Raw genomic sequence first — 9,726 nt, 5'->3', positions numbered from 1 at the left:
GAACATCATTTTCCTTTGATTGGTTGTTATATATATCTTCTTTTAAATTTGCAATTGATTTATATATGTGTCTTTTTTTCCTCCAGCTATTTATTCATTCCTTGAAGGCTTTTTCTTTTGATGTGATGAATAAAAAGTCTAGGGTTCGTACTAGATTACTCATGTTAGGCAAACTTGACTGTCCTGATGTTTCAACTGCTGTCGAACTTCCCACTCAGAATGTCTCTGATGTTCTTTCTATCACTGCCTGTGAATTAAATTCTCCAACTCATAGGAAAAAACACAGGTCTATTAGGAATACAACTTTAACGCATATTAACACAATTCAGCCAACTACACATCAGGTCCCTTTGGAACAATTAGACTCTCATTCTGATATTGTGTCCTATAATCTAAATGTTCTTCATTCTGAACTTCCGCCCATGAGCTCCACATCGAATGAAAACACTGCAGATCGCAGCTGTAAGAGTCAATCATTTTATCAGAAGAAAAGACAGAGTATGTTTAATTTTTTATTAAAATTTATTTCAACATTTCTACATTATTGTCCTATCAATGATGATATGCATTGATACTCTTTCTTTCTTTCTTTCATGTTTCTTCTTTCCATAGGAGTCATTCACAAGTATGTGGATTTTGGAGATAAAGATTATAAGTGCATTTATTGTGATGCACTTTTTTGGCTCACTGAATCCATTGCTAAAAAATCTACAAACAGACAGCCTTTGTTTAGTCTTTGTTGTTTGCAAGGGAAAGTTAAACTTCCAATTACCAAACCAACTCCTAACTTTTTAGACAATTTACTTGATCCAAAAAAAGGCCAAAGAAGCTCTGTATTTAGGGACAATATTAGGGCATACAATTCTATGTTTGCATTCACTTCAATGGGAGCCAAAATTGATCATTCAATTAACAATAGGCCAGGTCCTTACATTTTTAAAATTAGTGGGCAGGTTCATCATTTAATGGGGTCATTGTTACCGCCGGAAGGCGATTCTCCAAAGTTTGCCCAGCTCTATGTCTATGATACCTATAATGAAGTTATGAATCGCCTTAATATATGCAGTTAATTGTAAACAAAATAATTCAAATCTTGATCCAAAAGTTGTTGAAGGCCTTATGAAAATGTTTGACCAATCAAATGACTTAGTGAAATTCTTTAGAACAGTCAGGGATAAATTAGAAAGCAATTCTATTACTGATGTCAAAGTAAGAATATTAGGAAAGCAGTTAGATCATGATAAACAATATGAAAGCCCAACATCTGATGAAATTGCTGGTCTTATAGTAGGAGATATTGGTCTCTTTGATTCAAACAGAGATATTGTCATAGAAAATCAAAATGGAGAGTTGAAACGAATAACAAAATTAAATCCAAAATTCATGTCTTTACAATATCCTATTCTATTTCCTCATGGTGAAGATGGTTATAGCCCTAATATTAAATGGAATCCTAATTTTAAAGGTCATCAGCCAAAAACAGGAAGGGTACCTATGAGAGCCTTTATAGCTTATCAAATTCAGGAGAGGCAATTTGAATTTAGCACACTCTTAAAAGGTGGTAGATTGTTTCAACAATTTTTAGTGGATGCCTATGCAACTCTTGAAGAGGATCGATTAGATTTTATTAGAAAAAATCAAAAAAACCTCAGGACTGAAGTTTATAAAGGCATTTATGATGCAATTTCAATGGGTCATACAAATGCCAATGATCTAGGACAGCGAGTTATATTGCCAACCTCACACACTGGCAGTGCTAGATATATGATTCATAATTATCAAGACGCTATGGCAATTTGTAGGCATTATGGCAATCCAGATCTTTTTATCACTTTTACTTCCAATGTCAAGTGGCCTGAAATTGTTAGAGAACTTCTTAGAAAACCTGGCTGTAAACCAGAGGATAGGCCTGACATCATTGCTAGAATGTTCAAAATCAAATTGGATGATATGGTTAGTTACATCAAATCAGGACAACCTTTCGGACCACTTGCAGCAGGTGAATTTCATCAACAAAATTTGTTCTTTGCTGACTTTCTTCCTTTTTAAATACAAAATTAATCAATCCTGTCTTTTTTTCCCTGTCTCTCACATCAAACAGAAGTTCATACAATTGAATTTCAAAAAAGAGGATTGCCTCATTGTCACCTCCTCATTTGGTTAGAACACAATTTCAAATCATCATCTGCAGCAGATATTGACTCAATAATCTCAGCTGAATTACCAGACAAAACTTTGGATCCAACACTTTATCATATTGTAGATCAGTTCATGATCCATGGTCCATGTGGTCATTTAAATCCTAATTCTCCTTGCATGCGAGGAGGAAAGTGCTCTAAATTTTTCCCAAAGCAATACAAAAGTGAAACTGTTTTTGAAACCAATGGTTTTCCTACATATAAGCGTCGTGATAATCCTAATAGCTTTGTCCTCAAAAATGGAATTAAGGTTGATAACAGTTTTATAGTGCCTTACAATTCAGAGTTGTTATTAAGGTATAATGCTCATATAAATGTTGAATTGTGTTGTCAATCAATGCTTATCAAATATTTATTCAAATACATCAACAAAGGTTCAGATAGGGCTAGGGTCATAATTGAAAACAAGCCACAAGATGAAATATTATCCTATCTTAATTGTAGATATATATCACCATATGAAGCTGCATGGAGATTATTTCAATTCCCTATTCACTGTAGACAACCTGCCATTGAACGATTGCCTATACATCTGCCTTTAGAGCAAAATGTCATCTTCAGTGAAGATCAATCACTTCATTCGATTCTTGATCGTGAAGCAATTCAAGATACAATGTTAACCAGTTGGTTTCAAGCGAACAAAAATTATCCTCAAGCACAAAACTTATCTTATTCAGAATTTCCTTCTAAATTTGTATGGAATTCCCGCGATAAGATTTGGACACCTAGGAAAAAAAGGCAAATGTATAGGCAGAATAGCTTATGTACACCCTGCAGCTGGAGAATTATACTACTTCAGAATGCTTTTAAATTCCCATAAAGGTGCCTTTGATTTTGATGATATAAAAACTCTTCATGGCATTAAACACCCATCATATCAGTCTGTATGTAGGTCTCTAGGTCTGTTAGGGGATGATAAAGAATGGATTGAAGCCTTAGAAAATGTTCTCAGCACAGCATCATGCACTGAATTAAGGCAATTATTTGTTACAATAATTTTGTTTTGTGATGTAGCAAATCCTGCACTCATTTTCGATGCTCATTGGCATAATATGTGTGATGACATGTTATATAATCTTAGAAAAACATTTTGTATGCCTAATCTCATTGTGCCACCATCTGAATTAAAAAATTCACTTCTCTATGAGCTAGAACTACTGTTTAATGCATCATCTAGCAGCTTAAAAGATCATGATCTTCCAATTCCTGATGAACAAAGCATGTTACAAATTAGGAATAAATTGTTGAGAGAAGAATTAAATTATGATCTTCATCAGTTAGCCAATGAACATTCTATTTTAATCACTCAACTCAACAAAGAACAAAGACAAGTGTATGATTCTGTTATAACTGCCATAAATGAAAAAAAATCTGGTTTGTTTTTTGTTTATGGGCATGGGGGAACTGGAAAGACTTTTTTGTGGCACACAATCATTAATAAAATTAGATCTGAAGGTCAAATTGTTCTAGCTGTTGCTTCATCGGGTATTGCATCATTGCTGTTACCTGGAGGCAGAACAGCTCATTCTAGGTTTCAAATTCCTCTCAATCTCACTGATTCTTCCATATGTCAAATCAAAAAACAGACTCATCTTGCTAAATTAATTGAAAAGGCTGCCTTAGTTGTTTGGGATGAAGCACCTATGAATCATAGGGATTGTTTTGAAGCACTAGACAAATCACTATGTGATATTTTATCGCATTTACATAATTCAGGTCAGGCTGTGCCATTTGGTGGGAAACCTTTTTTACTGGGGGGTGATTTTAGGCAAATACTACCAGTCATTCCATCTGGAACAAGGGAAGAAATAGTACATGCCACTCTTAACAGTTCATACTTATGGCCTTCTTTCAAAATTTTTTGTTTAAAAGAAAATATGAGGCTATCAAAGGAGGGGTTAAACAATGAAGAAAAAACAAAACTTGCAGACTTTGCTGCTTGGATACTCAAAATTGGTGATGGTCAAATATGTGATATAAATGATCCAACAGATGAAGAGGTATCATGGGTAGAAATTCCTGCAGATTTATTGATTGAGTCATACACAGATCCAATTGACTCCATTTTTTTAGCAACATATCCAGACTTTCTTAGCCACTTTGACAATTATGCTTACTTAAGAGAAAGAGCCATTATCACGCCTAAGAATTCTACTGTTACTGAGATAAATAACTATGCTATAGATTTATTACCTGGAGAAGCCAGAACTTATTTAAGTTCTGATTCTCTATCCTCTTCATCTGGAAATTTAGAAAATCTTAGCATAATGTATCCCACAGAATTCCTTAATCAGCTTGAATTCAATGGCTTGCCTTCACATAGTCTAGCTTTAAAAATAGGCATGCCCATTATGTTATTAAGGAACTTAAACCAATCTTCAGGGCTATGTAACGGAACTAGATTGGTCATAACCCAAATGACTAATAGAGTTATTGAAGCAAAGATACTGACTGGTAGCAATATTGGTCATAAATTCTTTATACCTAGAATCAGCCTTACAGCAACAGAAAAAAAATGGCCTTTCACTTTTAAAAGGCGTCAATTCCCAATTAGACCAAGTTATGCAATGACCATAAATAAGAGCCAAGGACAATCCCTTAAAACAGTTGGTTTATATCTTCCCCAGCCTGTCTTTACCCATGGACAATTGTATGTCGCATTGTCAAGGGTTACATCAAGGGAAGGGCTTAAAATTATTATAGACAACAATGGAGAAATGCCAAATAATTACACTAAAAACATTGTCTATAAAGACGTTCTCCAAAATTTAGTTTCAGGTTTAAACTTCTCTCTATGCATATCTAAACATCTCTATTTATTTTATATCTATACTTACTTACCAAAGTTTATTTCTTCTTTTACTGACACCAAATATATTATATTTCAGCCCTTTGATGCAATGAATATCACTCCAGTCAGAAGCTTGCAACCCCATCAAGACAAACTCAAAATTAGGGTTCGAATTTGCAGGATCTGGAGGCCAAAGGTTTTTGGATCTGATCATCAATTCGCTGGTTTAGAATGCATATTGGTTGATGCAATGGTAAATCAACTGTTCTCATTACTTATTTTACTGATATTGTTGTTCCTTTAAATAAATCTAATTTTGGAAAACCAAATATCTTCACTTAAATATGGATCAAACATACTTTCCCAACACCATTTTTCAATGCAAAGACACCTTGAAAAAACTGTTTTCCTCCTAAAAAATATTAATTAACCCACTAACAATATTTTTTTTCAAACCATTACATATGAACAATACCCTGCTCAACACAAATACTGCAACAACCACCTTATACTCCTCACAGTATATAAATATCCAGACAAAATTAAACCGCTGCTACTAGCCCCAATTTTAAGAAATCAAAATTACAACACATAATTAAACCACAATTTCAATCTTTTAAATAGGAAAAATCATATGTGTATATATTTTTTTTTAACCACCTATCATCTCTCCAATTTGCAGCCATTCATTGATTTCTTTACACAATTGTTTCAGGTCTTTGCACTCACAATTATCTGCTAAAAAACACTTATACAATCCATTTGCAAATTGTCTGCAGATATTAAATATTCATATAACCAACTCTTTTTTTTAATAGTAAATGCTACCTTTGTTAAATGATCAAAATTCATATGGTCTATATGTATCATAGTTAGTCTAATAAACTTCATATAGTATGAGTATAATTTAGTATACCCTGCAGATAACCTATACAAACCAATCAATTTGATGATCCATTTTCTCACATTTCAATATCATAATTCATTTGCTGTCTGCATTTTTAAAATTTATCTGTTTTCTTGATTGTTCCAATTCTACCATGAGTAACTAAATGTATTTTTCTACTAAATGAAGGGAGATGCGATTCAAGCAACAGTCAAAGAAATTGACTATGATTGTGTTGCCCCAAAGATGCAGTCTGGAGCTGCCTATGACATCAGCTGCTTTCACACAATCAAGAGCAGATCAGTCTACAAAGTCGTTCCTCATGCTGCTGCTATCATTTTTAACGAGAGAACCATATTCAAGCAATTGACAATTGTTCAACCAAACATTCCAGCACACCGTTTTCACCTCATGGATTACAACCAACTATCCACACGCATAAATACAACCACAATTCTAACAGGTGCTGAACGCAAAACATACTTTTTCCCATTATTTTCATTAATTTTATTTATTCTCTTACACCAATCAAATTATAATCACACACTTCTCTTATGCACCTTAAACATCTGCCTATGATTTTTCCATGTATTTGGAAGATGTATGGGGCACATAACTGCAATACAACATTTGGAACAAAAAATGATTGACAGAACAAGGTTGGAGAGCAAATGTGAAGTGTATATAGAAAACATAAGGTACAACCATTAACCAAATCTTTGCAAATTTCACACTTTTACAATCGACATTAAAACATTTTGTCCTCAATTTTTTTTTTCAGGCATCAGACAATGAGAATCACACTTTGGAGCGATGCAGCAAAGAACTTTGATCATGCAGCTATCGAACAGTTGCCACCACCAATTTTTATTGTTTTCACAAGCGTCAAGGTGAAAGAATATCAAGGTAACTCATAACTTTTCCCAACTTCCTATTATTTGCATCTCCAATATTCATTACAAAACTTCTTTCATTTTTCTCTTACCCATCCGCAGGAAAACCTGTTCTTAGCAGCACCAACTCAACCCTGTATTTCATCAATCCACCAATACCAGAGCTTCAATCCTACAAGATTGCGTAAGATTTTTCAAACTTTTTCAATATACCAATTCAACTTTTCTAATATAACTCTTTGATTCAATATTTTTTACCACAACAATTCAGTTTCAAAGATGATGCAGTGGCCATCAAAGTAATTCCACCTTCAGCAATGGTACAACTTCCTTACCAACAATTAAAAGAGAGTAAAAAGGTGGATGTGGCAGAATTAAATATACTTGACCCAGATCTGCGCAAGGTGATACACACTCACAACAAACTACTATTACTCATCTGCATTTTTTAAATTGTTTTCATTATCAACCGCATTATTTCAATGATTTCACATTTTTCACATTATTACTATAATATACCCTTTCAAAATACAATAGCCTACAAACTTTTACTGCTTTCCCATATTTAGCACTCTTCACATCTCTCCTTCCCTTTCTGAAATATGAGGTCTCTAAATATTTGCTCATAACCTAACTGCAATACTTCATATTAGTTGTACTCTAACATACTATTTACCAACAATCTTCAAAGTAACAAACACTTATACCATACAAACTTTATCAAACTAAGCATTCTATGCTTGCACCAAATCCACTTTACCAAACAATGTTTATACAAACTTATATGTACCAATTAACTATAAATATTCATACCAATTAACAACCAGCTAACAACTAAAACAGTACTTATAAAATAATTATAACATAGATATTAGTAACTTAAACATAAGCATCGACAAGAAGATCAAATAATTACAATTATCCAGCCTACCTAGCGCATGATCACCTTTCATATTTTTGTAAAACCTCTATTGCACAATTAACTATAAAATTATTATAAGTATTCAGAAAATGTTGAAACTAATTCAATTTGTTTTTACTATATTGAGTCATGCCAAAAACTTTGTAAGCATTGTCCAAAGACTCAAACATTTGTATGCAATTAAAACCATTTACTTTAATGGTTCATATGATATGCTAAACAAAAGTTTTATTCACCTTATTTTGTATTTAAACGTTTTATAACCCTAGATATCTCTCAATTAACAAAAACGACCAAAACTCAAAATCTACTCTCAATTCAACCACTATTAGATCGTTTCTTTTTTGTTATAGAGTTCATATAATATATTTGAGCAGCCTACTTTCCTCATTGCATCATCATTATCATTTCTTCTCATCTTTATAAAAAATATATTATCTCAGGTCATCCATTTAAAATCTTTCATTTCATTTAAACTTCTTCAGTACCCTAACCACTTATTTCCAACAACTTATAGGACAAGCTGATTATCTGCGGTGCAACCATTACACGGTTTAACACAAATGCTGGGTGGTGGTACAGAGCATGTCCAACTTGCCACAAGCAGGTCAAGCCTTCACCTCAAAGTGATGAACTCATTTGTCCAAGACACGGCACCCTCACCACACTTCCTATCCCTTGGTAACCAATTTATTTTTCTTTCTTTTTATGTTTAGCAAACAATTATAAACTATATACTTTATACACTTTAACCACTGTGTATAGTTCTTACCTGTACATGACATACATTCTTTAAAAATACCATGCATCCTACATTTTTAAATTATTTATATTTACCATGCATAATGCACATCCATACTCCCTATTTTCATTACTAACAAAACCCTTAGGACACACCTTAAATAATTAAACCATATAATCACTTTTGCACATACACTTCATCTCTCTTAACAAATAAATGTAATATTACCAGAATACAATGCTGGCAAGTTTAAAACCTGATAACATTCTTGCAACTACAATCAATCAAATACCAAAAAAACACATGTATATACCACATAATACGTTATCTTCAACCCTCTTATACTGTCTCAACTTACATTCTTCAATTCAGCAATACCAACTCACAATAGAATTGCAGGTTCAAAGTCAGTTTTGCGATTGCAGACGCAAGTAACACAACCAGTGTTATCATAATTGGAGAGCCCGCTGAGCAACTTTTTGGAATCTCATGCTTCGGATTAGTTGTTGAACAGGGTTTCAATGACCAGAGTCAATTCCCAGATCATATACTTCGACTCAGAGGCCAAACTAAAAATTTCCAAATCAGGTTTGGCAGCATGAAAACAGATTTCAAAAGAAATGACCTTTTGATCCATGCTGTTTTTGATGATGAAACCCAGATCCTTGAACAACCCTCTCTTCCAACCGATCAGCAAATGGTTGTGCGTGCAATGGAACAAATCAACCAAAAAACCCTTCTTTCCACTCCATCACCTGCTTCAAAAAAATTCCCACCGAAAACACTTTCTGGTTCATCAAGGACTTTCAGAAAATACCCCACTCTCCCATCACCCAAAAAAGCTGCAGTCAAAAGAGCTCTTTTCACTTCTCTGACCAACGTGAGAAAAAAATTCAAGAGGTACCTAATTTATAAAACCTCTAACCCCTTATGCTAATACTATTCAAATTATAACACATTTTTATGAATTCTAACATGCATTCCTTTTTTTCCTGTTCTTCCAAAAACCATCACTGACAGAGAAGCAACAATTGAAGAAATCATCAGCAGAGATACAGCTAGGAATGCAACACCCACAGAGGATATTTTGGGCTCAGATGACATCCCTCTCATGGCTTTAAAAAAAAAAACAACCAAAATCATGGCCAGGTATAATCCATGCTCATACACTGAAATTGACAGATCATATAATATTCCACTGATATTTTTACTGCATCCACCATTGACTTATACTTTCAATTACATTTATTAAAACGTCATGAATTCCAATTTAACTATCTACAGTTTTTATCTC

The 9,726-nt window shown here is 33.5% G+C and overlaps 1 pseudogene; it reads left to right on the top strand.

The window, feature by feature from the left end:
- Nucleotides 1–866: 866 nt before the first annotated feature.
- On the top strand, nucleotides 867–2,049 carry LOC147289227 (uncharacterized; annotated as a pseudogene).
- The last annotated feature ends 7,677 nt before the right edge of the window (nucleotides 2,050–9,726 follow it).

Source organism: Dryas octopetala, chromosome 3 (assembly GCF_963921425.1).
Source record: "Dryas octopetala chromosome 3, drDryOcto1.1, whole genome shotgun sequence".
Taxonomy (NCBI): Eukaryota; Viridiplantae; Streptophyta; class Magnoliopsida; order Rosales; family Rosaceae; genus Dryas; species Dryas octopetala.
The sequence above is the reverse complement of the archived record's forward strand: the minus strand, read 5'-3'. Positions and strand labels throughout refer to the sequence as shown.